General features: G+C 33.6%; 1 pseudogene; it reads left to right on the top strand.

Annotated features, from left to right (window-relative positions):
- The first annotated feature begins 607 nt into the window (after positions 1 to 607).
- LOC150036176 (uncharacterized) lies at positions 608 to 26,768 on the top strand (annotated as a pseudogene).
- The last annotated feature ends 131 nt before the right edge of the window (positions 26,769 to 26,899 follow it).

Below are 26,899 nucleotides of genomic sequence, written 5' to 3' on the forward strand. Positions count from 1 at the left end.
GAACACAATAAGAGATTACTTATTTTCTAATGATATAGATCAAAGTTATCAGATATGGATTTTTTACGATGAATCATTACTGATTAAGAGAAACAATGAAAATTTGTCTACTAGTGAAAGAGACAAAGTTGATGTTGATGACACAATTGGAAAGTTTGAGGCTGCATATAACTATTTTAATGATAAATCAGATAATTTTGAAGAATAATTAGAAGATGCGAAGAAACCATTGTACCCAAATTGTAAGACTCATAGCAAACAATCTCATCAAACCAAATCATCTGTTGGAAGTGTCGTACTTAGTGCATTTGAAGAAGAGGATATTGAGAAATGCCTAAAGAAGATTTGGAGGTAATTTATTTGTTGTGACTTTTAAATTTTAATCATATTGTGCTTAACCATAAATGACATTAGTTCTTTTAAATTCGTTAAGGGGACATCCATGTCACTTGGCTATAGGAACTCTAAATAATATTATTGCAGTAGCCACAACGTTTGATGATGATATGTAATGCTTAATGGTTAAATTACTGATTGACATTGTCATGGGAGAAGATTTTCCAATCCAATTCCTGTGAAGGGAAAAATAGAGTCTTTAAATCCAGCAATGGCCAACTTCATAACATGGCCTCGTGAACTTGTAATTATAGTTGACGAGGAAAAAAATATGCCTTTTTTTCAGTATATGAGTTTGGTTATTTATTATTATTTTTTACTTTAAATTTTTGTAACTTTGGTTATGGTAGGACCATTCAACAACTAAAAGTGTTGGCCACTCCTCCAAATATATGGACACCAATGGCACCATCAAACTCTTGAATGAACATGTCATACACAACATGAACGATGTAGACATGATCCGTATTAATTTGAACGAGCATATATTTGGAAGAGACAAATTTGTTTATTTAGGCCGCAATAATCTTATCAAATATTGCAATATGGTTGAAATTGGTTATATGTGTATATTGACATACATTATGTACGTATGACTCATCTAGATTCACAATCTTCATGTGTATTTTGTTTCATGTTTAAATAATAACTTTTACTTTGTTTAGGTATCTTTGGGATGAATGTGGCCGTGATATTACTAAGAAGTTTTTTTTTTTTTTTTTTAATTGATTAAGCAATATCGCCACATATCAAGTCTCTAGATCTTCAATCTAGAAATTTAACCAACTAACTAGAATTGGCTAATTTGGACCAATTAGTTCTTATTCCATATAACACCGGGTAAGTAAATACAAGTTCTTTAGTCATTTTTAATTTGCATTATACGCGTACTAATATTTCAAAATTGTTGCTTGTTATAGTTCTCATTGGATATTGATTGTAACCAATCTACAAGAAATTATGTTTATGTTTTGGACTCTATTCGAAGTAAGATTCAAGAGCATTTTCATGGAGTTATAAATATGTAAGTGTAACTGAACTTTCTTAGCTCTTAATTCAAGTATTTATGTTTAATTAATGTTTTCAAACTATTTAGTAGATTGAAGACATGGCAAGCTAAGCACGATATCCAATATCATCAGTCTTCTCTAAAATGGTAACTTGTAAAGGTAAATTTTGCATTCATTTTTTTAACAATTTACGTTCATTCAAACATAAGAATAATTGTTTTCAACTTCTTCATATGCAGTACCCCGTCAATTAGATTCTGTAGGATGCGGGTACTATGTGCAAAAGTATATACACGAAATAGTGCATAATTCTACTACTCCCATTACTAGCCTCGTACGTGAATTATTTATTTTTTTTTATATATACTAGATTTAATTTAATAAATGATATAAACTTATGTTGAGTTTTGAAGGAAATCTTATACAAGAGTACCTCTGAGCGGAAGCAGATCGTTCTAAATACATTGTGACAGAATTACAACATTTACATTCAAACAGAACAAATATGCATTATACTACAAATTACGGGCATGCTTTTAACAAATAAACAATAAGAGAACGAATACATACTAGTTGAAGACTCCCCTTCAGCAAAAATCATTCTCTCAAACAGGGACTACTCCACTTGCTGGATTGTCCAAGCAATCGTTCACGTAACCCAGTCGTCTACTCACGAACGACCTCCACATAAACACAAGAATGGGTATGGCACTGCCACTTGGAACCCTCGGTATTCTCGGTGTGAGAATCCAAAGTGTGAGCTCTGATGAAATTTTGTAGAAGGAAGGAGGAAAGAAGATCGTAAACAACGACCAAGCAAGTGGGGGAAGGCAGAGTCTATCGTATAGACAATGCTTGATTGTTTAGAAGAAGGTATATGATCGTATAGTAAATAGACTGTGATCGTACGATCGTTTAGAAAGATGCGTACGTGTATACAATCGTGTAGTAACTTTGAGCTATCGTATAGTCTCTCAGTTTGCTATGCCAGGCTGTATACACTTTGTGAACGAATTACTTGATCTTTTGCAAAATTAAAACGATATTTATTTTATTCTTCAGTTACGAAAACTAAATAGAACCTCCCAATAACACACGGTTATGGAGAAAACAGCGGGCACAATTATCCTATATTGTCAAATTAAAATAATAAATATAATCATATTATATTCATTAACCTATAATTTAATATCACATATAAACTATAGTGTTTTCTCCTCCACTAGATATAAATCATATCGGGGCACAATTATCCTATAATTGTCAAATTAAAATAATAAATATAATCATATTATATTCATTAACCTATAGTTTAATATCACATATAAACCATAGTGTTTTCTCCTCCACTAGATATAAATCATATTTATATCTATTTTCCTCAAAATAATGTATCTCATACATAAAGTCAATCATATCATATATAATTAACCAGTTCAATCATATCATATATAATCGAACTCCCTCTTGTCAATGTGAACATTTCAAACTGATCCAAAAACTGATTCTCAACTTGAATCCATTGAGCTACCAAGGGGACCTTATGGACCTTTGGCTCGAAGCTCCAACCGTACGTGAATAGCTGACTAAACTCTTTAGCCACGAGATCCACCATCTGTTAACTGCTAGGCATTCCACTAAAGACCGACAGCTGAACTCTTCTTACCACAGATATATTTCTGTGTCCATTGGATATAACCAATCAGCAATACGATAACCCTTCATAGATGCTCATAAGTACAACTGGGCCAATTTATTGTTTTGTTCCTGTAGTTACATCTAACTCCTTAAGTACCATTGATCCCTCTAATGAACAATACAACATAGTTCTACTATGTATAGACATCTCTCAGGCCATGAGAAGGTGTGCGGCGTCACATCGTTCAAGCCCTGGGATCAACCCTTAAAGGTGCAATTTATCTACTTACCCCTGCTTCAGGGAAGGAGTGAATTCCATCTTGTGTAGCTGAGTTCCCAGCTTCTAAATCAAACGAATCCCAAAAATGATAGTTTGAGTTGGCGATCAGGCCACTTGCACCTATGCAAATCAAAGGACCATATAATGCAAGAGTTCTCAACTCACTCAGGATTGAGGTCATGTTACCTTAAGTCATGTACCGGATACATGACACCCTTCTCCATTAAACCGTCGCGACCCTTCTTCTTCCTCCATTCGAAAGCCTTCTGCCTCCTATTTTCTTCCGTCTTCCCCGTCCAAAATTCTCCTCTATTTGTCCATCCAAACAAATTATCCGAAAATCTCCTACCTTAAGTTGTATGCCTCCATTTAACCGTCCGTCCAACCATCCATCCAACCATTCGTCCAAAAGCTTCTCCTCTCTTTGATTGTGGTAAAACAAATTTCCTACGTTGTTTTCAAATATATAATCTTTATATATATATATATATATATATATTTTATGGCACTTATATTTTTTGCATTTGGGCTGAACTTAATGTGTAGTTTATGGATCCATGATTTATTTGTTGGATTAAATCTAGAAATATATGTATATGTTAGTCTATTTGTTGGGCTGATTTTGTTGGGCTACTTTTCTGATTTTGTCTAATGTAGTTTATGAACTTAATGTGTAGTTCTAATGTAGTTTATGAACTTAGAAATTAGATTATGTTTATGAACTTAAAAATGAAGATTGGTTCATATATATATTATTTTGTTTGCATTTAGGCTAATTAAATGTATGATTCATGGATATATTATTTTGTTTTTCTTTGGGCTGATTTAAATGTATAGTTTATGGATCTTAGATTTGGGTGATTTAAATGTATAATTTATGAATCTTAAATTTTGGCTGATTTAAATGTATACTTTATGAATCTTAGATTTGGATTGATTTAAATGTATAATATTTAGATTTTATATGTTGAACTTAGAAATTGGATTGTGTTGCGTTGACATATTAGCATATATTTTTTTCATGAAAAAATAATTATAAATATGTCGATGCGTCCTGAAGATTTAATTATTCTTGAACCTGAAAATGATGGAGATAGTGACATTGACGTTGAAGTTGATGAATTATTTAGAAATGACAGTAGTGGGGAACATGATTTTGAGTTGGTACCATCGGATATGTTCACCTAAATAGATTGGGAAATTACAAATTCAACATGTGAACTAGTACTTTGGAGGAAATGAATATAGGTGTAGATAACTGTAGTTTAATACAGAAAGGAATGTTGTTTAATACTAAAACAGATTTATAGCTTGCTATAAAAAAATACATTCGTTGTCCTATACGCTCATAGTATTATACTAGATTAATTTGAGAGGTAAGCACGACCAAGACTGGCATTGAATCCACGCGGAATATATATCCTACTGGCATGGACGACATGATCGTTGTGCACAGGGAGAATTAACAAATGGACTAGCTATATGAGATGACTACTTTTCCTAGTATAATTCAATCACGAGGTGATTTATCACACCTGACGATACTTATTATTACTGCATGGTAAGAGATTTAAAATCAGACATTTTCTATATATATGATATGAATATTGTTTAATATTTATTTTTTTGATTGTATAGAATAATTTTATCGGAGATGTACAACAATATTCAGTACAGAACAACTTACCAGACTTGGGTTCAATGTGTCAGTAAACATTGGTCAACATAGAAGGTATTATTCAACAAACAAGACAACATAATGTTGCTGACACCGATCGAAAATGTATTCATCGTAGACAACAACGACAACAAGGTGAACCTAATTTAGAAGGATACAAAGACAACCTCCATGAGAGGTAAGGGCCAAGGGGTCGTTTTTAAATTTTATGTAAATTTTCATTTTCAAATTGTAAATTAAAGAACTAATTGTAAATCTTCTTTAATATCATGACATTTTTTTAAATATAAGTGCAAGATAATTATGTTTTCATTGTAGATTAAATATATAATTAAGATTAATAATGAAGGAATTTGTGGACCCGTTCCTAAAGTCTTAATATTGATGTACATCTCCGATTAAAAAATAATAATTAGTCAATCTATTTTTTTTAAAAAAAGAAAAATAAATTGTGGACCGGGTCCACGAGTCTCCATGGGATCGATCAATCAGTCAACCGATGTGGTGCTGATTGGATTAAACGGTAATCGTGTACCCCGTACACGAGTTTTCCACATGGAAATCGTGTACCCCGTACACAATTTCACTACCCTAATTTTGTCAATAGTTTCAGCAAACACCTATTTTTAAAAATACTTTCAATCCTACCTTATTTTTGTCAATATATATTAAAATAACATTATTTTAAAAAAAAAATCCTAATATGAGTATAATTATTTGTTATAGTTACCGTGTCAAACTTTATGATATTAATATATATTTTTGTTATAGATTTATCATGACAAACCTTACCCAACTAGAATTTGTAGCTCTTGATATTAATAAAAACAATCATTTGTATTGCTGCTTGATGTTGAAATTCAATTGGCTGTCATGTATTTTGGAGAAATTAATTAATAATGTAAATACAACGTCTAATCAAGAAAAGAAAAGTATCATGATTTTTCTTTGACATCATATTCATAAGGGATTAAAAATTGAATATCTTATTTTATAAATCCCTATGTCATATTGCAAAGTTTGAAAGAAAGGTACAATTATTAAAATAAAAAAAATAGTAATTCTCCTTAAATACACCCATGTTTGCTAGATTTTAAATCAGTAAGTAGTGACACATCTAACTCCTTAAGTGCGACTAATTCCTCTATTATATAACTAGTCATAGTCTAACTATAACTGAACCCCTCTTGGGCCAGGAGAGGGAGTGACGACACATTGTTCAAGACTTGGAATCAACCTTTAAGGGAGAAATTTATATACTTGCCTTAACAATCGAGAAGGAGTGAATTTCTTATTTTATAGCTGTGTTCCCAGTTCCCCAATCAAACAAAACCCCAAAATGATAGGCATATTGAGTCAACGAATCTGGCCACTCTCACCTATGCAAATCAAAGGACCATTCTTATAGGCAGGAGTTCACAAACTCACTCAAGATTAAAGTCAAGTCATCTATGGTCATCCTGGTGAAATGTAAGTCTCTTCTAGCAACGGTGTTGTAAAGAAAGACCATTACTTTTATGGTCTAATTTTATACAAATTTTTTGTATTGGATACCCTTGCTCGTATGTCTCCATATGAATGATCAGGATCAAATTATTTGTAACACTTTACAACAATTGTAAAAATTACAAAATGGGTTGTATCCGTAGTGTTACTAAGATAAAGTACTCAGCCTTATCCATATACTACAATCCATTCAGATTATTACTTAAACACGATCCACTTATTTATCTCCACATACATGATCCACTAGAATAACCTTGGATCTTAGTTTATTAGTTTGGGTTAATGCAACTAAATGTCAAATAAAATAACACTTATTTTATTTAATAAATAATATATTTGTACAAATATAATTTACAAACTACAAGACCATGAGATTTAGGACATCAACCACAACAATCTCCCACTTGTCTTAAAGCTAGTAGGGTGTACAAATATAAAGTACAAACCAGTAAAGTACACAAAACACAATAAACTAAGGCATACGTTACGTACCTAGTAAAATCTCCCACTTACCCTAGACTAGATGAGCATATCTCCTAGACCTAGACTCTCCATGTGTCCCCCAAATACTTTAGCCATGAGAGCCTTTGTAAATGGATCAGTAACATTGTGCTTCGAAGTGATCTTTATGATGATCATGTCTCCTCGATGCACAATCTTCTGGATAAGATGATACTTGCGCTCTATATGCTTTCCATGTTTATGGTTTCTAGGCTCTCTGGAATTCAACACAACACCATTATTATCACAATAGAGAGCGATGGGAATCGAAATGTCTGGAACAGCTTCCAAATCAGTCAGAAACTTCCTAACCCACAGAACCTTCTTGGTAGCTTCACAAGTTGCTACATACTCTGCCTCCATGGTAGAGTCAACTATATAACCTTGCTTTGTGCTTCTCCATTCATTAAGAGTGAACACTGGTCCTGAAATGGATTACCTAGAATCCCTATCAGTCTGAAAATAAGAATTAGTGTATCCTATAAGGATCAAATCCTTAGACCCATAAACAAACATGTAATCCTTCGTCTATGAAAATTATTGAGGATAGTTTTAACTGTTGTTCAGTAATATAATCTTTGATTAGATCAATATCTATTGACTATCCTCATTGCATAGAAAATGTCAGATCTAGTACATAACATTGCATACATTAGGCTGCCAACAGCCGATGCATAGGGGATGCTCTCATTTTCTCAACCTTTTGAGGTGTTTTAGGACACTGTTCCCTAGACAAAACAATTCTATGCCTGAAAGGTAACAAACCTCTCTTGGAATTTTGCATCGAATATTTGACAAACATCTTATCAATGTACAATGCCTGAGACAAAGCCAGCGTTTTGTTCTAACGATCGCTGAAGATCTAGATCCCTAGAACAAACTATGTCTCTCCAAAACTTTTCATTTGAAATTGGGCCGCTAACCATTGCTTAACATCAGTCAATAGATCTACATCATTCCCAATGAGCAGGATATCGTCTACATGCAATTTTAAGAAAGCTACTGAACTGTTGACGATTTTCTTGTAAACACGAGACTCATCAACATTTTGATCAAACTTATAACATTTGATTGTAGTATCAAATATTCTAAGATCAAGAAGCTTTTTTCACTCTATAAATGGACCGATTAAGCTTGCAAATCTTTTCCTCTTGACCTTGGGAAATGAATCCCTCTGGTTGTTATATATAGATGGTCTCCTTAAGATTTCCATTCAGAAAGGTAATCTTGACGTCCATTTGCCAAATCTCATAGTTATAATATGCGACGATGGATAGGAGTATCTGGATAGACTATAATGTGGTAAAGTGAGAAAGTTTCCTCATAGTCAACTCCCTCAACCTAGGTATAACCCTTTGCCATCAGTCTAGCCTTAAATGTCTGTACTTTACCATCCACACCCATTTTCCTCTTGTAGATCCAGTTGCAACCTATAGGTTTGACCCCATAATGTTTTCTACAAGATCCCAGACTGAATTGAAGTACATAGACTCAATTTCAAGATTCATAGCTTTGATTCATTCATTCTTGTCCACATCATCCATTATCTATTTATAGAACAATAGATCCTCAACCTTGCCATCAGAAATGACAATTAAGGTTTCTATTAAATCCATGTAATGAATAGGTGGGTTTGAAAACCTCACACTACGTCGAGGCTCTCTTGGCGATTGAAGTGGATGTGACCGACTAGATGAATCTACATCAACAACTCTTGTTGATATACTAGGTTCTTCATTAATTCTTGGTGAAATTTTAGTAGTTTCATTGGAAAGCTCGTTTAACACTATCTTACTATATGGTATATACTCCCTAATGTGGTCCTCTTTTAAAAATGTAGCATTTGTCGACATAAACACTTTATTATCTTTAGGATCATAGAAGCAACCACCTCTCATTCCGTTGGGGTAGTCTATAAATAGACATAGTTTTGAACGAGGTTCTTAGGATTCGCCTTAAGCATACATGTTGGGCAACCCCAAATCTGGAAATTATGTAAACTACTTTTATGATCATTCTATAATTTCAAAGATGTTTTAGAAATACTCTTGAATGGAACACAATGCAAAATATAAGCTGCAATTTCTACTACATAACCCCAAAACGAATCAAGGAAATGAACATAACTCATCATAAACCAAACAATGTCCAACAAGGTTCTATTTCTTCTTTTTGATACACCATTCTACTGAGGTGTAACAGGTGCTGAGAGTTGAGATACAATTCCATGTTCTATCAAATAGTCTTAGAATCTTAAATGTCGGGATTGGTGTCCTACATCTCCTTGTATTCTCATAGTTTGTAAACTTTTTGTAAACATGTTGTGGTTGATAAAATAAGTGTTATTTTATTAGTATATACTCAATCTAACGAACTAAGATCCAAGGTTATTTCATGTAATTTAAACAAGTATGTAGAGACATACGAGTGGATATTATTTAATAATAACCTAAATGGTCTGTAGAAGATGGATAAGACTAGGTACCTTATCTTGGTGACATTATGAATACGACCCGCTTTGTAGGTGTTACAAGTGTCGTAAAGTGTTGCAAATGATCAAATCCTGATCGTTCATGTAGAGACATGTGAGCGGGTGTATCATATATAAAGAGTTTGTATAAGACCGGACTATGAAATGACTAATCTCTGTATATAACGCCGTTAATAATAGAGACTTACATTTCACTAGGATAACCATAGGTGACATGACCTGAATCCTGAGTGAGTTGTGAACTTCTGCTCATAAAGTCGGTCCTTTGATTTGTATAGGTGAGAGTAGCCAGATTGCCAACTCAACAAACCTATCATTTTGGGAATTCGTCTGATTGGGGAGCCGGGAACACTGCTACACAAGACAGAATTTACTCATTCCCCGATGTAGGGGGAAATAGATAAATTGCTTCCTTAAGGGCTTATTCCAGGTCTTGAACATAGTGCCCACACCCTCTCCTGGCCTGAGAGGGACTTGGTCATAGTTGGATTATGAATTATTGTTCATTAGAGAGACCAGTGGTACTTAAGGAGTTAGATGTAACTACAAGGGCAAAACGGTATTTTGGCCCAACTGTACTTACGAGCAATTTGTGAAGGGTCATCGCATTGTTGATTGGTTATATCTAATGCACACAAAAATTTATTTGTAGTGCGAATAGTGCAGCTGTAGGTCTTTTGTTGAGTGACCGACAACTAACGGATGTTGGGTAATTTAATTAAAGAGTTTAATTAATTATCTAAGTACTATTAGAGTTTCAATCTACAGGTCTATAAGGTCCCCTTTGTAGTTCAACAGGGATTTAGTTGAGAATTAGTTTTGGATTAATTGGTAGTGTTCAAATTAATTGAGAGAATTAATTTTATATGATATAATTAATTAAATTGATTATATATGTGATATAATTAATATAATGTATTTGATACATTATAATTTAAGGTAATATGAGAGGAACTTGAATATGATTCAAATACTAATTATATGAATGAAATTCATGTAATTAAATTTAATATAAATATGATTTATATCGAGAGGAATTAAATATTTGGATATGATCCAAATATCAATTATATGGATGAAATGCATATAAGTGAATTTAATATAAATGTGATTTATATTAAATGTCATGTATTATTAAGAGAAAAAAAATCTATAGGTTATGTTGTATTTGATGCAATATAAAACTATAGGTTATATGTTATATTTGATATAACATATAGTGTGTATTATATAATAAAGTAGTTATTATATATATATATAAATATATATATATATATTAATTTAATTGAAATTAATTAAAGGGAAAGAGTTACAACTCCCTCCACCCATTCTCTCAGTTAATTTATGTGGGTTGTGAAAGAGAGTGGTTGGAGATTCATCTTCTTCCTCAATTATCTCTGAGAAGAGTTCTCACAGAAGAAAGCGAACACAAAGAAGAAAAATTCTACTGAAGAAAGCAAAAACAAAGAAGAAAAGTTCATCTTTTCCCTCTCCTCCTTTCCATCTCCTTCCCTCTTCCAAGGATTCAAGCAAAGCCCATAACTCTTGCTTGAATCGTTTGTCCCAAGAGAATACAAAAGGTTCTCAAGTAGTGGTATCCCTTTTTGGAGAAGAAGATCTGTTCGTGATTTGTTCGAGGGATTCTTAAAGAAAGTGTTCTTAAAAGGTAAGGGTTTCTGAAACCCTAAGTTTTCTTTTAGTATTGCATGCTATAATTTAAGTGAATGTATATCTTGTTTTTGTTTTACTGTAAAACTTATATTCAACGAAAAAGAAATTTGGGTCGATCTTACTTCCGCTCACGGTTCTCTCCAGTTAGAGTTCCTTCATTAAATCCTTCCATCTTGATCAATTCGAAATGTCTTAATTTTTTTTACCTAATGTATTCTCATCCTCATCCTTATACTAAATGAACTTTTCAAGAGCTTCAGACTTATGCTGCATTAGGTAAACATACCCATACCTAGAATAATCATCTATAAAAGAGATGAAATATTCAAACCCTCATCTTGCTTTAATATTCATAGAACTGTTGGAATTGGTGTCCTAATTCTCCCGAAGTCTCGTAGTTTGTAAACATTGTACACATTGTTAGAAATAAAATAAGAGTTATTTGATTTTGCATTTACTCATATCTAATAAACAAAGCTCCATGGTTATTGTATGTAAACTTAAGCATGTATATGAGATATTCAAGTGGATCATGCCTTAAGTGATAACCTAAAAAAGTCTGTAGTATAAGGATAAATGAGGGATACTTGATCCTGGTGACACTACGGATACGACCCGTTTTGTAGAGGTTTACAAGTGTTGTGAACTACTACAGATGGTTAATCCTAACCATTTATGTGAAGACATGCGAGTGGGGGTGTCCTATATAAAGAGTTGTATAAGACCGGACCACGAGAGGACTAGTCACTTTATATAATACCGTTGATACTTGAGACTTACGTCTCACCTAAATGACCATAGGTGACATGACCTCAATCCTGAGTGTTTTGGGAACTCCTGCCTTTGAGGGCAGTTCTTTGATTAGTATGGGTGAGAGTGGCCAGATTGCCAACTCAACAAGCCTACCTTTTTGGGGATTTGTCTGATTGGGGAACTGAGAACTCAGTTACACAATATGGATTCACTCCTTCCCCGAAGCAGGGATAAATAGATAGATTGCTCCTTTAAGGGCTGATTCTGGAGCCTGAACATAGTGGCCACAACCTCTTTTTAGAAGAAAGGACTCAGTCATAGTAGGATTATGACTTATGTTTATTAGAGGGATCAGTGGTACTTAAGGAGTTAGATGTAACTACAGAGGCATAACGGTAAATTGGCTCAACTGTACTTACGAGCGATCTGTGAAGGGTTATGGCACTGTTGATTGGTTGATATAGACACAAAATATATCTGAAGTGGGGAGAGTGCAGCTATCGGTCTTTAGTGGAGTGCCCGACAGTTAATGGATGGTGGATCTCGTGACTAAAGAGTTTAGTTAGTTATTCACATACCATTGGAGCTTCAAGCTACAGGTCCATAAAGTCCCCTTGGTAGCTCAATGGATTGAAGTTGAGAATCAATTCTTGGGGTTGATTTGAAATGTTCAAATTGAAAAGAGAAAATTCAATTATATATGATATAATTAGTGTGATATATGAGATACATCAAATGGAGGATTAATGTAAATATGATTTACATTAAGTACCATAAAATAGAAAAAGAACTATAGTTTATATGTTTCATGAGATGAAATATTAAAATTATATGGTATAAATATAATATGGTAAGTTGGTTATCATATTTATTTATAATAATATTAATTATTTGATAATTATTTTTTTTTCTCTAATAACAAATTGAGTGGGTGGTTATTAGTGGTTTTATGGTAACTGTGAGATAAAAGAAAAAATGTTTTCCTCATTTTAGAAGAGTTACTACTTTCGGGAAGAAACTCACCGCAAAGCTATCAAGTGAAATTGTTTCATAAATGATAGCTAGTAAAGAGATTAAACAATCGTGGAGTGTCACTATACGATAGTTCACTCAGCTGGTCGTAGCTAAACGATCGTAGGGCATTCGTCTATACGATAGACTGTTTCATCTCCCACTTGCTCAATCATCTACACGATTATTGTTCCTTCATTCTCTTCTTCTAACCAAGATCATACAGAGCCCATAACTTCTGGATTCTCACATCGAGAATACCAAGGTAACCGTTGTGGTGATGTCCTTACTCAACTCGATTGAGTTCGAGGTTTTGGAGGCTATTCGTTGGGTTCGTGATCATTGAGATCGTTGAGTTTGTGTTCGTTGTTAAACGTGCTGTTGCACCGGTCTTTGTGTTCGAAAGCTGAGGTGCTGTTCTTGGACACATTGGAGTGATCGAGAGTGTTTGAAGAATGAGTCTTCAAAGGTATGTATATTTTATCCCTTGACTCTCTATAAAAGCATGCTGTAATTTCGTATCGTGTATGACCTGTTAGTTTCCGTTTATTGACTGTAATTGTTAGTGTTCAATTTCTAGTGCAATTTGAACGATCCTTCTTTGGGGTTGATGCCCTAAAGTCTCGTGTCTTGTAGTTTGTAAATAGTTTGTATGAACGCTTATGTTGTTAATATATGATATTTACTTCACATATTGTATTTTGCTTAGTTACTTGTTTTATTTGCTTTACCACAAACCAATAAACATAAAATACTTGGTTATTTATATGTGACTCAAACATGTATGTAGTGACATACAAGTGGATCATGTCTTGAGTGATAACCAAAATGGTCTGTAGTATATGGATATAGGAGGGAAATCTTATCCTGGTAATGCTACGGATGCGACCCGCTTTATGGAATGGTCACAAGGGTTGTGACTTGTTACAGATGGTCTGATCTTGATTATTCGTGTTGGGGACATGCGAGCGAGAGCGTCCTATACAAAGAGTTTGTATAAGACCTGACCACGAAGTGTTAACGTCTTGTTATATAACACCTTCATGACAGAGTTTCACTTCACTAGGATGACCATAGGTAACATGACCTCAATCCTAAGTTAGTTGAAAACTCCTGCCATTGAGGGACTATGTTGTATTCTTCATAAGAGGAATCAGTGGTACTTAAAGAGTGAAATGTAACTACAGGGGAAAAATGACAATTTGGCCCAGCTGTACTTACGAGCATCTGTGAAGGGTCATCATACTCATGATTGTTATATCCGATGGACACAGAAATATATCTGTGATAAGAAGAGTTCAGCTATTGGTCTTTAGTGGGATGCCTGACAGTTAACGAATGGTGGATCTCGTAGCTAAAGAGTTTAGTCAGCTATTCACAGATCGTTGGAGCTTCGAGCAACAGGCCCATTAGGTCCCTTAAGTAGCTTGGATAAAGTCGAGAACCAGTGTTTGGGTTAATTTGAAATGTTCAAATTGACAAGAGGAAGTTCAATTATATATGATATAATTGGACTTGTTAATTATATATGATATAATTGGCTAAATGTATGAGATAAATTATTTTGGAGCAAATTAGATATAAATATGATTTATATCAAGTAGAGGAGAAAATATTATAGTAGATATGTGATATCAAACTATCGGATAAAAATATAATATGATTATATTAATTAATTAATTAATTGGTTAATTATATGATAATTAAGCCAAAATTCACATTCGGATGTGGGTTAGTGGAATCCGTCGGTTATTGTAACCAATGAATTAAAATGAAAAATGTTTTCATTTTTGAATTGTTCAATCGATGCCCGAAGAGAAAAAAAGAGTGCGCGCTGGTGAAAACCTAAATGATCGTTTAAGAGAATCAAGAACCTATACGATAGCTCTTCTTCGCCTAAACGATCGTCTACCTCACGCCTAAACGATCGCACACTATTTCCTACACGATTGTATAACTTCTCTAAACGATCGTGTAGTGTGTCGATTTTGTTAAACGATCGTTTAGTAAAACCTACATGATCGTGTAGCTTCTCCTAAACGATAAGCATTCTGCTATACGATAGTGGCTTTTTTCCTCCAACTTGCTTATCGCCTACACGATCTGGTATTCCTCCTTCCTCTACTAAATTCACCAAAGACCACACTTTGGGTTCTCACTCCAAGAATACCCGAGGCTCTTTTCTAGTGGTGTCATCCCCACGGCGTTCGTGTACGCGATTGTTCGTGCTGCTGCAGTCGATGTTTTGCTGGCCGTTGGTAGATCGCGTGGAGGTTTTCCGCTGCTGTGAGTGCTGGAGTTTGAAGAACGTCTTCAACTGGTATGACACTCTTTCCCTTGTTATTTTATTGTTCATAGCATGCCGATAATTAGTGTTTGTTTGCATAACTGTATCTTTTGAATGTATAATGTGTATTTCGGTCACGGTGAGATAGGAGCGATCCGAACGCGCTCATGTAACTCTTTGGTAAGAGATCCTTCAATTGGTATCAGAGCCAGGTTCTGATACTCTAATTTCATATATTGCAACGAAATAAGATTTACATTCATGGTGGGTGCATTTCTACACTGATTTAATTGTTAAATTTGTTGTGGTTGTGCAAATTAATGGATGTTTTTGGGATGATTAGTCTCGGTTTGATTTAGATCCTTTTACATTTGCGATTGTTTATAAAGCCTCTTTGTTTTTGGACATTAATGATCATTATCGAGTCTGTATTCAAAGTTTGTTTGAAGTTAGTCGTTCGAAGAAGCAGATCTGTGCAAGCATTGCATAAGAGTGGTACGCAATCTGTGCAAGCGTTGCATTTCTTCGAGGAAGGAGGCGATTTAGGGTTGATAGCATCGTGCAGAAGATGTGCTACATGATCGCTCTTGATCCCATCGTAAATATGAAGGAGTACGTGATCGCTGATGAACGCATTGTTTAAACGATAGGGTATCCGATAAAGAGTTGATCGTATCGGGTACGCGATCGCTGAGTATCGTTTAACGCACGTGCGCTAGACGATCATTTAGGTCAGCAAGCTTCATCGCTTAGTAACTGACTAAATGATCGCTTAGTAACGCGAGGTAAATCGTTTACTTGGTTGCACGCATCATGTAGACGATGAGATGCTTGCGGATTGCTTAATGCGTGCACGCTAGACGATCGTTTAGGTCAACAAGCTTCATCGCTTAGTAATTAACTAAACGATCGCTTAGTAATGCAAGGTAAATCGTTTAACTGACGTCGCACTACGCGATCGCATAGACGATCAGACTTCATAGCCTCGTCATCATCTACGTGATCGTTTAATAATGCTTCTATCATCTAGTACGCACTGAACGATCATCTACCTACGACGTTTACTACACGATGGAAGACCTTCTGGCGGTTCAAGACCCGGTTCGCCTCTGAACCGGTTTGCTCGATGAAAAATGTAATAGATAAGGTTTTTCATTCCGATTTTTGTAAATGCTCATCCTGGTTCATTAATCCTTTATTTATTACATGCGATGTATTTTTTTTATATGTTATATGGTATGCACATATAGTAAATCCCACTTTAGGTTATGCAATAGTCATGCATCATCTCTTTATTGTAATTGTTATAATTTAGAGAAGCACGATTTAATTATGTAAGAATATACTGATGCATCATATAATATAAGAGTTATATTTATGCATGCATAAAAAGCATTGACATGCATCATCTTTTTATTATAATTATTATAGTATAAGGGTGAATGATAACATGTTTGCTTGGTTGTTACACATTATATAAAAGTTATATATAGTAATGATCGGACATTGCATGAAGTATGACATATAGGTTATTTTATAAATGTTATAAACGCCCCGTTGTGCGCAATAGTTTTATTTGTTTCTTTTTAAAAGTTAAAGAGAAATTAGAACTAAAAGAAATAAGAAAGACATGCATGCTCACTTAGGTTTAATTCATGGTTTTAAAGTGTTTAAAATTTGGATCACATAGACCTAAGATCATGGTTCTAATATGATTAGATACCTTAAGGCTTTAATCTTTTAATTAGTTTAATAGGATTAAATTGGCTAATAAAAGGTTAAAGTGTAGCAAATCTATCTATAAGAGACCTTTTGTCTAAGGCGGGTTCTGTCTAGGCTGAGGTATTTAAGTTAACAGAAATGTAACACTCCTACCTGGGAACTTACTTGGAAAGGTAAATTTTATAGATTTGATGCATGCATGCAAGTTAAGGACAGTCTATTAAAGTGTTTAAATGTGACTACTTGAACTTGTTCATATTTCATAGACAAACGTTGTTTATGAGCAGAGTTTAAAAAGATGACTAAGACTAAAATCAATAGTCGGATTGTCTAGGTTAATGAACCCTAGGTAGAACATTCAGTGGAAGATACTTGGGGCATAAGATGCTTCATTTAAACCTTTCACGTTTCTCCTAAATAGTCCACACCATGAGATCGACCCTCGGCCTCGCCAAACCTTTGGCATGTCCCCCTAATGGATGGTGTTTGGGTAGGTCAATATCAAGGTGGATGGAGAGAGTGTTTATCGTAAGTGGGAGTGGAAAGTGCGATAGCATATCCCTCAGTCTCCCTCGTTAGGTTGAATAAAGTTACTGCGCATCGCCTCCAGGCACCCTGGGAGTGTCCCCTTAAAGGATGGAAATTTTGCCTGTTTCTTTATTTGATCTTCTGTAAAAGGATAACTTATTCTCTTGTCCTAATCTACTTTTTCCCTACGGTGGGCTCATTAAGGCGGGACTCTAGTACCAAAAGCGAGGGGTCACACTTACGCGGAATAGTTAAAGTTAACGATTTTGAACCGAAAAATGGTGGTTGTTAGGTTCAGTTCCAAGAGTTGATTCTGCCTTATGGTTGATAATGTCTCATTCTAGCGAAGGGGCAACTGATCACCCCACCGGTGACGTTTATCTTACCTCACTAGGGCATCATTGCAAAATAGAAATCTATAACTTAGGGTACTTGAAACTATTTTGCAAAATTGATTGGTTTAAAAGTGGTTTAACCAAATCTAATAAAGTTTTGTTCGTATTTATAAAATAGGAGTTTTGTGGACGGTTGTCTAAACATCTTCCTTAATGAATTTATAAGCTCGTATGCAGTGATCATGGTTTCATGCTTCTTGGCCAAAACTTTAGATAAGCTAACTAAAATGTATGCTCAGGCCTTTTCGTTTGCCTTGACCCATCTATCATATGCATCTTGAACATTTCAAGATGCTCCAGTAGTGGGCACTTGAGGACATTCCTTAACAAAGATAAACCTCAAGTCATCGATTATCAGCACAGTGTTTATGTGTTTTTCTAACTAGTATAGTTGTCGCCATTTAGTTTGTTAGCACTTAACAACTTTAATGTAGCAATCATAGTTGAAGATTGCTAAAATGATACAAATTATTTATATTAGTTATTAAAGCATTTTTCATGAAAAACCAATCAAATTTTAGCAAAAATCTAATGTACCCTATATGACAGCTATTTCGTATTGATGCTTCAGTGAGTCAGGATAAAATCCATTGTAGGGTGATCAGTTACCCGTTTATTGAATTGAGACAATCTCAACCAACCATTACACCAGAATAACTCTGATCCCTATAACGGTTAGTCATCTTTATTTGGTCCATAAATCATTAACTTACTTAACAATTTCTTATAAATATAATCCTTCATTTTAGATTTTAGAGTTCTGCCCCAATGAGTCAACCGTAGAGAAAAATTGATTGGGGCAAAAACTAAAGTAGTCTTATCTATTTTTGAAGTTTGTGTAAAAATTTTATACAAATACCATTCGTAGAGGGACACAAACAAAGGTGTCTCGAGGTCAAGCATGAAACTTTACAACAAACCAATCAATGAAATCGTGGGATGTGTCGACAGACATCCCTCTCCCACTTCTTATAAACACTCTTTTCATTCACGTTGGTATTGACCTATGTAAACACCATCCGTAGGGGGACACAAGCGAAGGTGTTTTGAGGCTGAGCATAGATCTCACGGTGTAAACTATTTAGGGAGAAACGTGAAAGGAAATTAACATATCATATACATCATTTTCCTCCCACTGAGTATTTTAAATCTAGGGTTTATTAACTAAGAAAAAACCAGCTAATAATTTAACTAAGTGATTGTCAAATTTGCCCAATATAATCTTATATTGGATAGTTTAATAATAACAATTCTTGTTCATTAAACATTTTCATAAGCCTAATAATTTATTGTATGCTTATAACATATTTGTCTAATTCACCTTCCAGGTCAATTTTCAAGTAGGAATATTCCATTTCCGCCAGCTTAAATACCCCACTCTAGACAAAATCTTTCTTAGAAAAAGGTCTCCTATAGACAATATGTTATAAATTTTATCTTTTATTTTATCCAATTTAATCCTATTAGAAGAGAATTAAAAGATTAAACCTATTTTTAATCATATTAGAAATATTATTAACATAGGTGTAGGTGAAATCAATTTTAAACATTTAATTTAACCTATGTTTGCATGCAACTCTTGATTATATATTTTAATTCTAATTTCATTAACATAACACTTATTAAGAAAATGAAACAATTTAAACCTATACCGTGCATCTAATGATATATTTAAACAATTTAAACCTATACCGTGCATCTAACATAACATTTATATTATAAAGTAATGAAAACATATATACCAATTCATCTAAACTATATATTATAACAATTATAGGGAAAAAATACCTTTTTATTCCCCAAGTTCTTTGGAGTAGGTGCGTTTGGTCCTTGAAGTTTCAAATTAGCCATTTCAGTCTTTAAGTTTTCAATAATAGGTTTAAAAGGTCTTTTTCGTTAACAGGACTGTTTAAATTAATAGATTTATCCAAGTAGATTATTTAAATACGGATGTTGCTTGCTGGCTAAGTTGATGACTTGGATTTAAATTTGTCTCATGAAGTTACCTCATGAGACGAACTTCACGAGACAAAAGACATAAATGATGTGTAGTTGAGTTCGTTGAGTTACTTCACGAGACGAACTTTACGAGACAAAAGACAGAAATGACGTGAAGTTGAGTTCATTGAGTTCATTTCTCGTGAAGTTCGTCTTTTGATGTTCATCTCATGAAGTACTTCACAAGACAAAAGACATAAATGACATGAAGTTGAGTTCATTTCTTATGAAGCTTGTAGGGTGAAGTAATTCCACGAGACAAATTTCACGAGAGAAAAGATAAAAATGACGTGAAGTTGAGTTAACTTCATGAGACAATTTAAATCCAAATCATCAACTTAGTCAACAAGAAACATTGACATTTAAATAATATACTTGGATAGATCTGTTAATTTAAATAGTTATGTTAATGAAGAGGACCTTTTAAACCTATTATTAAAAACTTAGGGACTAAAATGACTAATTTAAAACTTCAGGGATCAAACACACTTATTTTAGAACACTCGCAGACTAAAATGACATTTTTCCCACAATTATAATATAATATGATGTATAGATATATTAAATATGCATGCAATCAAACAATATAATAATTATATTAAATAAGATGCATGAGCATGCTTAATTAAATCATGGAACTATATAATATAGCACTTATATTAAAATGATGCACGAAATAATGTTTATCCTATGGTGGGATTTTTATACTATATGGCATACAATATGCTATATAATTAAATAAAACATATATCACATGTATAAAATAATAAAAGCAATATTGGACCAAAATTGACATCCTAAATAATTAATTATATTAATATAATAATTATATTAATTTTTTAATTAAATGGAGAATAAATTAATTATTACAAATTATAATTAAAAAAAACTGCCTTCAACTGCTACTGGAGGACTCGAAGCCATGATCTGAAGGTGTCTGATGCATGCGAACCTTCTTGGAGCATAACGATGCTCAACACCAGTGTCGTTACGCTGCACATAGCATCGTTACACTGACTTTTGAGTTGCTGCAACGTTGCTGAGCTCCACATCAACGTCGCAATGCTATGGGAACGTAGGTATGTTGGGCATTTTACTTTATAGCGTAACACACAACGTAATTACATTGCGCCTTATTCTCTAAGGCAGAATGTTTTGCGCTGCTTTGATCTTTCATCTGTTTTGCTCTGTTCTTGCTCCAAATTTCTCTAAATTAAAGCTTGAATCTTGGTAAACACTTCACCATGAGCGACACAAACTTACAGACTCAATTGTAAGAATTAAACACCCTAAAACATTGGGCCCTTTCAAATCAAATTGAATAAAACAGTAAATCTATGTCAATTTTTGAAACATTCAAGTGCAAAACGAATATACATTTAAATTGCGGTGCTCAAATCCCACCAAAACTCTTATTCAATTTTTTTTAAAAAAAACACAAAAATCAGAGACACGATTTGAATATGACCAATTGAAGGAATTGAATTCTCGAAGCGGAAGCATGTGAACGCATTCATGTCTCTAATTTCAATTTTATAAAACTATAAAATACAAAGTGATGGAAAAAACAGGATAAACAACATAGAACCTAAGCATGCTTCAACTGAATTAACAAAGAGAGGACAGGGAATATGTTACTAACTTTTGAAGAACATTCTTTTCGCTTCCCCTCTTGTGAAATCACGAACTATGAATAAACTCCTCTCGAACTTAAACACCGAATGCAACAACCCAAGAATAGCACAGTGAGGACACCACCACAATATCTTCCTCATTATTCTAAAGGTGTGAACCATTGAGAGTTGTGGGCTTTTGTGTGTTAAATTTGGTGAAGGGAGATTTTAGTTTTTTAGGAGAGAAAATTATAAAGAAGATGGAAGATTGAGATGAGAGGGAGAGTAATCTATCAAAACCAATTTTTTTTTTCACGTTTGAAAAAAAAAAACCACCTCCTTCATCGTCTACCCCACTATGTGTATAAAAGATGGGGAATTAACTTACCACTTAATAAAATAACTCCCTAGGAGTTAATTGATTTTGAATTTAAAGTTCAAAATTCTTTATTTGATTATATCACATTAATATAATTAGATGTAACCATATATTATATCCCATATAATATATAATCTATAGTTTATTATATTACACATAATAACCTATAGATTATTATTCTCTCATATGTTAAACTATAGTATTAATATGAATCATATTCACATTAATTTTAACCTATAGTTTTTATATAAATCATATTCATATAATTAAAATTTGAATCATATTCAAATATTTGTTTCTCTCATAAAAACTTTATATTATAATGTATCACATACATTATATTAATTGTATCATATACAATTAATTCTCTTTAATTAATTTGAACAATTCAAATTAATCCAGAATTAATTTGATCCTCATTATTCGTCATTGAGCTAACAATGAGACCTTATGAATCTATAGATTAAAGTTTCAATGATATGAGATTAATTAATTAAAATTTTTAATTAAATTAATCAACCTTCATTAACTATCGATCACTCCACTAAAAACCGAAAACTGCACTTTTCGCACTACAGATATATTTGTGTGTCATTAGATATAACCAATAAACAGTTCATTGACCCTTCATAAATTGCTCGTAAGTAAAATTGGATCAAAATTACTATTATACCCCTGTAGTTCACATTTAACTTCTTAAATACCATTAATCCCTCTAATGAATACCTAGTCATAGTCCAATATTAACCGAACCCCTCATGGGCTAGGAGACTGTGTGGTTTCACATTGTTCAAGACCTAGAATCAGCCTCCCTTAAGGGATTAATTTATCTACTCCTTCTTGTATAGTTATGTTCCTCCAACTCCCTACTAAGATGAATCCCCATTATAGTAGGTATATTAAGTCGGCGAATCTGGCCACTCTCACCCATGCAGATCAAAGGACCGCCCTCATTGGCAGGAGTTCACAACTCACTCAAGATTAAGGTCAAGTCACCTATGGTCATCCTGGTGAAATGTAAGTCTCTTTTAGCAACGGTGTTATAAAGAGAGACCATTCATCTCGTGGTCTGGTCTTATACAAACTCTTTGTATATGTACCCTCGCTCATATGTCTCCACATAAAAAATCAAGATCAGATAATTTGTAACACTTTACAAAAATTGTAAAAATTACAAAGCGGGTCGTATCTGTAGTGTTACCAGGATAAGGTACCCGACTTATCTATCTACTGCAAACTATTTAGATTATTACTTAAACATGGTCTACCTGTATATCTCCATATACATGTTTAAGTTACATCAAATAACCTTGGATCTTACTTTATTAGTTTTGAGTTAATGCAACTAAATGTCAAATAAAATATCACTTATTTTATTAAATAAATAATATTTTATACAAATACAATTTACAAACTACAAAACCACGAGATTTAAGGCATCAATCAACTCCTCCCGCAAACAAAATATTTCATTTCTTTTAGTTTTATCTAACAACTTTGGAAACTAAAATTTTCAATAACAATATATTCCCCACAAAAAAGCAAAAAGTAGAAATCCTTGTAGTTTATTCAAAACAATCTAACTACAAATTAACACCTTTCTTTTTGTGTAACAATCTTTAGCTAAAATGAGTCTATTTAGTCCTTGATTTTAACCAACAACGAAACAAGCAAGGCATAACCATCAAAACATACATGTATACAGCAAAAGTAATTTTCTCTTAGGCAAAGATAACTCAAAATCTATATAATCCATTGAAAAGATTACCAAAAAAATAAAAAATAAAAAGGTAGAAATAGATTAGATGAGCATAGAGAAACTACCTCATGTTTGTATAGACGTAAGTTGCTTAGCCTACAACCTTCACTTAATCCACTATGCTTCTTTTGTATCTTTTCCTCCTATTTTGATTTATGATTTCATCCATATGTGAACCAAGAAGAAATCAAATGCAATCTACAAAGTGCAAAGTGTTTAAATAAAAAAGTAAATAAAGTCTAGTTACCACCGTAGTTTGGTAGCTTGTAGTTCCCACCATAGCCATTTTTTTAATAACATAGTTTAGCTTGGTTGTAAACTATTTTTTCAATTCAATTATATTATTTAAAAATTGAAAAGAAAAATCAAACATTTCAAAATAGGCCAACAGTTGGAAACATAAATAAAAACCACAAACTTTAAAGGTATTTCCCCCCTCTTAAAGCAACAAACAAACTTCAGATTAGAAGCTTTCAAATGAAAGCATTGCAAACAACACCCACTTCATCCCCATATCAAAATGAGATATTCACTACAAGAATTCTGACCTTTAATGTCGATGGAAAAAAGTGAAATTGGAAACACAATATCGGTTTTTTAAAAAAAAAACACGGATCTTTAATGTCGGTTTAAAACCGACATTAAAGGTCTAATTTATTTTTTTTCTTACTTTTAATGAATAAAGCCCTAATATTTTTCATAGAACGCACCACGCCATTTTCCCCCAAACCCTCATCCAAGCTCATGCAAAACCCTCCCTCCAAAAGGCTCTCTCTTACCGTCGTCCAAGCTTGGCCGTACGAATCAGGTGGTTGCCGTCCGTTCGTGGTCGTCCGCCCGTGGTGTCGTCCATCCATGGTGTCGTCCGTCCATGGTGCCATCCGTTCGTGGTGTCGTCCGTCCGTGGTGACTCAGATTTTGGTGAACTTTCGATGTTTTGGATCTGGATTTTGGATAAATATTGTGATGTTTGCATTTTAAGTCAATGATTGCTAGTTTCACCACTGAACAGATCGGGATATTGTGATGCATATTTTATGATTTCAGATATCTTTGAACCAAAAACTTGATACAAAAATCTAGTTTTATCATTCTATGGTGGCGTATCCTTCATTGAATGGCAAATGTTCCATGTAAAATCAATTATTTGTTTTCATTGCTCGATACTTCTAGTAATTGAATTGTTTAAGCTCTTCATACTTGTATACATATGTAGCATTCAATGAACTCACTGCTTTTCTTGTTTTGCATAATTGATGCTTGACTACCATATTGGAGTAGCTAGTATAGCACGAAGCTTAGCTGGTTAAATTATCTCATTTCTTGAGATCTTTCCCCTTTTCAAAGATAATATTCCAAAGTGGCTTGGAAATGGGCAAGATTTTTTCGGAGTTTTCTCTATTAATGTACTGGCTCCAGGTTCTTCTAGCTTTATTGACCTTTATTCTTTGTTGGGGTGTTGGAGAGTCTTCTACTGTAAAGTCCATCACGACATCATTAAAGGTATTCTTCTACTCAACCTATTAATTTATTGGAATATGATAGTACGAATTCTCTTTGTTTCTCAATGTATACAATACTTGTTGTAGGAGAAAAGAGAAGGAAAATTTGAAGAAACAGAGAAATTAACTTAATTACAACTTGGTAATATTTTGGTCTTTGCAGATCTTATTGGTACTTAGCAAGGAACTCTAGTGTGGTTAGTTTTTTTGAAAGATTCCATAGATAGATCTACGAAAGCTTTTTATAGTTTTATGTTCTGTCATCATCTCAACATTTTAGATCTCACTCTAGACAATGGTAGATTTACTTGGTCGAATATGTGGATTTGTGTTGCTTCTGATAGGTTAGACAGGTTTTTCGAATCCCACAAAAAGTCCCTCATAGTTTTTTATAGTCTTTTACAAACCAAACACAGAGATCTAAAATATTGAAATTGACAACAGGATTGGATATACTTGTTCGATGAAGATTGTAGAAATACAAGGCTGGAAGAAACTTGTGGTTCTTTCTTTCACAATTTATATTCAATACTTCTTATAAGAGAAAATACAAGCAAATATTTCGGAAGAAAAGAAAGAAAATTGATTATATTTGGACAGCTCCCCTATTTTTTATTTTACATTGTTGATCATCATCTAATAGAACTTAATATTTATGGAAAAACATTTCCTGTCTAAAACTGCTTTTAATTTTTGTTTTATATTGTGCTAATCTTTAGATAGCAAATACTAGAGAAAGGTTTGATGAGGATGAAAAATATATGTAAATAAACTAATGATAAACTAGTGATTATTTCATATTTTCCTGGACTTGTAAAGCTTGTAGTTTAACTTTTGATCAGGCAGTTCTTTTCAATCTCTTGGATCATGTCTTGGCATTGCAGATTTTTCTATTTGTGATTTGATTTTATTTGATTGGTGGATTTTGTAGACGACATCACGCATCTTAAGGATTGGAAGGTGGAAAGGTTCAAGAACATTTTGAAGAGGGATTGTGCCTGAGACTACTACAAAAAAGGGAAAAGACTATTCTGTTGACCCTATTCTTCTTGGATTCTTCATTTTTTTCGCCATTGGATCATGTGAGTTTTAGATTTTGAATGCTAATTTCATCCTTTCCTCTTTCATATGCTTATGCTTATGTTTTGGCATACCTTGAATTTTTATTATGTGATTCGAGCTTCTATGTGGGGAATTCTTTCAACCCCTCTCATTCGACACTTCTATCTCTCCCATTAGTTCCAACTTTGCTTTTCGACAGTTCAGCAGCCGTAATTGTTGAAGCCTGTGCATTTCCATCCCTGAGTACCGATGTCGTGCCTTTTCATCTGCCCATTCTGTGCTCAAGTCAAAGTCGTGGTTCTTATAGCCGCAGTTATGCATCACACTGTTTGAAAATTGCACCTCAATTTTCACTTCCTAGTTTCAACCACCCTTCACTGATTCTTATAAAGCGAAATGGTGGATTTGAGAGGCTGAGAATTGGGTATGCATTTACTGAGAGTTGTTCTTTTTATTCTTTAGAAAGTGTTCATTTTACTAAAGTTGTTGACCTGCAGCTATATGAGCAGTGACTTTGATAATCACCCCTTATCACATCTTATGGGATCTGTTTTTGGCATGCACAACAGAGAACATGTTGAGTTCTGATAATTTATGTTTTGGCATCTTTGAGAAACCTCTTTCTCCTATCTATTCTTCTGACCCCTTCCTCTTTAGGTCTTTTGCTATGCTTTGAGTCCAAACGATAATACAGAGTGGAGATAACATATTCAATTTGA

The sequence above is a fragment of the Benincasa hispida genome, chromosome 5 (assembly GCF_027475165.1).
Source record: "Benincasa hispida cultivar pf3 chromosome 5, pf3_genome.v1.1, whole genome shotgun sequence".
Classification (NCBI taxonomy): Eukaryota; Viridiplantae; Streptophyta; class Magnoliopsida; order Cucurbitales; family Cucurbitaceae; genus Benincasa; species Benincasa hispida.